The sequence below is a fragment of the Bos javanicus genome, chromosome 3 (genome assembly GCF_032452875.1).
Source record: "Bos javanicus breed banteng chromosome 3, ARS-OSU_banteng_1.0, whole genome shotgun sequence".
Lineage (NCBI taxonomy): Eukaryota > Metazoa > Chordata > Mammalia > Artiodactyla > Bovidae > Bos > Bos javanicus.
The window spans coordinates 65,522,905-65,528,904 of record NC_083870.1 but is presented as its reverse complement, the minus strand read 5'-3'; positions in this window follow the sequence as shown (position 1 = coordinate 65,528,904).

Sequence of the window (6,000 nt, the reverse complement as noted above, 5' to 3'; positions counted from 1 at the left end):
ACCTTCTTTCTATTTTGTGCTTCTTCTGTATCAGTAATTTATAAGCTGAACCAGATGACTTTCAAGTCTTGGGTAAGACCCTCAGTATATGAAATACTAAAAAGAAATCATACATTTTGTTTTCTGGGGTATAACTAGTCAACAGGCCAATTTACTTGAGGTTCAACATCTATTTCCAATATTAAACAGATACTACAAAAAAATCAGCTCTATGTGTCTGTTTCTCCTGTGAGGCATGAAAGGCTGTATAGAAAACCAGTGTGGTGATGGAGCAGACTGTTCCAGAAGAAATAAAAATCATCTGTACCATCAGAAGTGTTGACTTCTACCTGCTATGGTATCATTAAAGTATATATTATAAAAGCAATTCATAACTAAGCACAGATAAATGTTATTACTCATATTCTCTTCTGGTAAAATTAGGTAGTGGAGACATGTTGTGAGAGTTCTCTCTTTCATCCAAGTGTTTTTCTTTGGGAACCTTTTTGTTCCCTTTTCTGTGTTAAACTGATCATTTCTTTATGAAAGTACTTGGAGTTGATCATTTAGTGAAAGAAATTTGTAGGAAAGAGCATTATGCAAATGAGAAATCCCTCTGTAAAATTTTAAAAGTTAAAATTTTAATTCCCTCTATTCTATATTTTATATCTCTCAACTAAGCAGTTAATATATTACTATTTCCTTGTGGTACTATTAATGAACTTTCTGCCCAGTATGTTCTTTCCTTCTCTCTTTATTTATAAATATGTTACAGTGTCTCTAACTGAGGGAAGAATGAATAAATCACAAATTTGAGATATATTCCTCAGCCATGAACTTTACAGGAAACCAGTGTTCACTACAGAGGCTGAAGCTTTATATTTAAAGAGCACTTTAAATCAGTGATATTTGAGTGGTACTGAATAATTTGAGCTAATTTTTTGCAATTGTTTAATGTCTCATAAACCAACCATTACTAAAAATAATGCAATGTTCACTTCTAATTTTTAAAATAATTTTTGCATGGATGTTGCTTTTAATTTAAATAACATTTTATAAACTAACAATCTGTTCCCTAAACAATCTTTAACCCTCTTTATAACATCTCTGTTGCAGATATAAAGATAAATTTACCTTTATTAGATCAGTCTTATATAGCAATAACAGAGTATCATTTTATTTCTCTTCAAGAAAGCATGCTGATAGATTTACAATATGGTTTGCAACTATGGTCCAAATACCAAGGGTATTTATCCTTTTCAAAGGAAATGATAGTGACTCTGTTCTGCTCTATAATCCTTGTTAAGTTATTCAACATAGGATCAAGGGCATTTCCTTAAGAAAATAAAAAGAATGTTCTCAGTTTATCAATTGTTCTATCATTAGGAGTCCAAAGTGTTGAACATTTTTCTTGGATCATTAGGCAATCTTGTAATAGGAAGATTTAAATTTAAATGTCTTAAACAATTTGTTCATAGCTGTAAGTCTACAATCATGGTATTAAAAGTTCCCTAATGGCCAGGGTATTTTCAGAATTCCCATGTGACGTATACCACTGAAGACAAGGTACTACGAAAATTCCTACAGATGGCTGCTTAATGTGTAAATTAATCTGACTCATTAAGGATCATGCCAGTCACTGGCAGCTATAATTATAGATCAAAATAAAATCTTGCTCTACAAATTTGTTCAACTAGATAACTGTAACATATACACAAGTTTATTAAATACTTTAATTATTTACTGTCAGAATTTGTGACATGTGTGCTTCAACTTGCAAACACTAATAGGAATGATATTGTACCATGTTACTAGCATAAAACAAGCAAGGTAGTTAAAATACACACACAGCAAAGACACTGCAAAACAATAAAACCAAACATTCATCTCCAAATACAATGGATTTTCAAAGAAAAGGAATCAAACTGGTCAGCATGAGCATTTTGAAGGATCCAATTAAATATGAAGCTGATACTTCTTCACATTTTTATAACCTTAAAATTAAAATCTAAGTTATCCCAATCAAGCCCTTATTAACTAAGTTGCACTAAGAGGTATATTCAGACTTCAAGGTAATAGCTGAAAGTTTGTTTAAGACAAGCATATTTACACTTAATGAGATTCATATGAATTTTCAGCTTTTATTTGAAGAGTTTAGGAAAGCACTAACCTTGAAAAGCACATCTGTTCTTGTTACTAGTCCTGGAAAACAGTTCCCTTCCTCTTATTAACTACAAGAAACAGAATTCTCTGGGAAAAACACAGGGCAATTGACAAAGAATCTTTTTTTTTTTTTTCTTTTGCAGGGGTAAGCTTTAATCCTGTTCTTACTCAGTTAAAGTAAACCTGAATTAAACTAATCTGAAGTTCTCATTCACTTACAATAATGGAAGAAGAGGTAGAGTAAGATGAGATCTCCTATTATAATTTCAAAGTGACCAATATTTCCCTTGATGATAACATGTTTTAAAAGTATTCATGAGCCAAGCTCTCCGCCCAATAATGTGTAGAGCAGCCTTCTCTCCTTACATGATGCCACTCTGTCAATGGAGAGATGATTAAACTATGTACATCTTTCTTCACATTCATTAAGAAGCTGTGTAGCATAATGTATGGGACACAAGGCAGGAAGTCAGGACCTTGGTTTCTGCAAGAATAAGTGACTGTCAGCAAAGCACTTAACCTCTGTGAACCCCAGTTGCCTCATCTATAAAATGAGAGGCTTGGCCAGACGGCATCTAAGGTGTCTCTTTCACTTCAATAGTTCTTTCATTCTATAAAGCAATGTATATACAAAGAAGTGAACTGATTCCTTTCTTTAGATAATTCTGGCCATTCAGCACTGCTCATCTCAATGATATAAATGTTTCAAGCAAAATATTTTGCCTCACTTTTCCATTTCACTTGAAAGACAAGAGGAAGAGTGAAAAAGTTGGCTTAAATCTCAACATTCAGAAAACTAAGATCGTGGAATCCGGTCCCTTCACTTCATGGCAAATAGATGGGGAAACAGTAGAAACAGTGGCTGACTATTTTTTTGGGCTTCAAAATCACTGCAGATGGTGATTGCAGCCATGAAATTATAAGACTCTTACACCTTGGAAGGAAAGTTATGGCCAACCTAGACAGCATGTTAAAAAGCAGAGACATTACTTTGCCAACAAAGGTCTGTCTAGTCAAGGCTATGGTTTTTCCAGTGGTCATGATGGATGTGAGAGTTGGACTGTGAAGAAAGCTGAGCACCAAAGAATTGATGCTTTTGAACTGTGGTGTTGAAGAAGACTCTTGGGAGTCCCTTGGACTGCAAGGAGATCCAACCAGTCCATTCTAAAGATCAGTCCTGGGTGATCATTGGAAGGACTGATGTTGAAGCTGAAACTCCAATATTTTAGCCACCTAATGCGAAGAACTGACTCACTTGAAAAGACCCTGATGCTGGGAAAGATTGAGGGCAGGAGGAGAAGGGGACGACAGGGGATGAGATGGTTGGATGGCATCACCGACTCAATGGACATGGGTTTGGGTAGACTCGGCAGTTGGTGATGGACAGGGAGGCCTGGCATGCTGCTGTTCATGGGGTCGCAAAGAGTTAGACACGACCAAGTGACTGAACTGAACTGAAAGACACAAAAAGCCTGACATCTAAATAGAAGAGGTATGTGCCTACATAGTGTGCTTTGAGACATCCTTAAAACCTATAAATCACTAAAGACTTAAAACTTTTCAGCTTTAGAATCACTCTCTCATGTATCAGTTCAGTTCAGTTCAGTCGCTCAGTCGTGTACATTTCGTGTCCATTGGGGCACCACCATGCCCCAATCCCTCCCAGCATCAGAGTCTTTTCCAGTGAGTCAACTCTTCTCATGAGGTGGCCAAAGTACTAGAGTTTCAGCTGTAGCATCATTCCTTCCAAAGAATCCCAGGGCTGATCTCCTTCAGAATGGACTGGTTGGATCTCCTTGCAGTCCAAGGGACTCTCAAGAGTCTTCTCCAACACCACGGTTCAAAAGCATCAATTCTTCGGTGCTCAGCCTTCTTCACAGTCCAACTCTCACATCCATGCATGACCACAGGAAAAACCATAGCCTTGACTAGACGGACCTTTGTTGGCAAAGTAATGTCTCTGCTTTTGAATATGCTATCTAGGTTGGTCATAACTTTCCTTCCAAGGAGTAAGTGTCTTTTAATTTCATGGCTGCAGTCACCATCTGCAGTGATTTTGGAGCCCAAAAAATAAAGTCTGACACTGTTTCCCCATCTATTTCCCATGAAGTGATGGGACCAGATACCATGATCATCATTTTCTGAATGTTGAGCTTTAAGCCAACTTTTTCACTCTCCACTTTCACTTTCATCAAGAGGCTTTTTAGTTCCTCTTCACTTTCTGCAGCATTTTTCTGTAGGCATTGAACCTGAAGCTGGTCTTCTGTTGGTTTTGTCAAATTGGAAAGATGAATGCTTATTATGAAAGTCAATTGTTGTTGTTGAGTTGCTTAGTCATGTTCTACTCACTGCGACCCCATGAACTGCAGCATTCCAGACTTCCCTGTCCTTCACCATCTCCAGGAGGTTGCTCAAACTCATGTCCATTGAGTTGGTGATGCCATCAAACCATCTCATCCTCTGTCATCCCCTTATCCTCCAGCCTTCAATCTTTCCCAGCATCAGAGTCTTTTCCAATGAGTTAGCTCTTTACATCAGGTGGCCAAAGTATTGGAGCTTCAGCTTCTGCCTCAGTCCTTCCAATGAATATTTAGGGTTGATTTCCTTTAGGGTTGACTGGTTTGATCTTGCTGTCCAAGGGACTCCTAAGTGTCTTCAACAGCACCACAATTCAAAGGCATCAATTCTTCAGCATTCAGCCTTTTTTATTGTCCAGCTCTCACATCCTTATATGACTACTGGAAAAACCATAGCTTTGACAATGTGTACCTTTGTAGACAAAATTATGTCTCTGCTCTTTAATAGGCTGTCTAGGTTTGTCATAGCTTTTCTTCCAAGGACCAAGTGTCTTTTAATTTCATGGCTGCAGTCACCATCCACAGTGATTTTAGAGACCAATAAAATGTCACTGTTTCCATTGTTTCCCCATCTATTTACCATGAAGTGATGGGACTGGATCCCATGATCTTTGTTTTTTGACTGTTGAATTTTAAACCAACTTTTTCACTCTCCTCTTTCACCTTCATCAACAGGCTGTTTAATTCCTCTTCACTTTCTGGCATAAGTGTGGTGTCATCTGCATAGCTGAGGTTATTGATATTTCTCCTGGTAATCTTGATTCCAGCTTGTGCTTCATCCAGCTTGGCATTTCGCATGATGTACTCTGCATATAAATTAAATAAGCAGGGTGACAATATACAGTCTTGACGTACTCTTTTCTCAATTTGGAACCAGTGCATTGTTCCAAGTCTTGTTCTGACTGTTACTTCTTGAACTGTGTACAGGTTTCTCAGGAAACAGGTAATGTGGTCTAGTATTTCCTTCTCTTTAAGAATTTTCCATAGCTTGTTGTGATCTAAACAGTCAAAGGAAGGTCAGTACTAAAGTGAAAATACATTTTTTTTCAATCATCTAACTGGGAACCCCTGTTTTGGAGTCCAATAGAGAGGATTTGGAGAAAGAGTTAAGATTGATCAGGGGTATTGTAATGCGGATAAATAGACATTAGTGATACTTGGCAAAGAAGCTTTAGGACTCCATGTCTCAAAGTGTTTGAGGTATACACAAAGTGATGATATTGCAAAGAGACATGTATTATCAATGAATGTATATAGTCTGAGAAAAACTTAGCTTTTCTCTGCCAATGGAATTATGTTACCAGTCAAGTTTGTTTTATGTTCTTTAGTCATTTAATTAACACAGGGGTAGAAAACTGAAAAGTAAGCAATGTTAATGGTTTAGTAGTCAGGGGGTTTTCCAAGAAAAGCAATAAAACAAAGGAAAAAGTGGTTTGATGATTGTTACCTGACACTTGGATTTGGTATCAGGAGGGAAATAGAGATTAGCGGAGACAAAAGC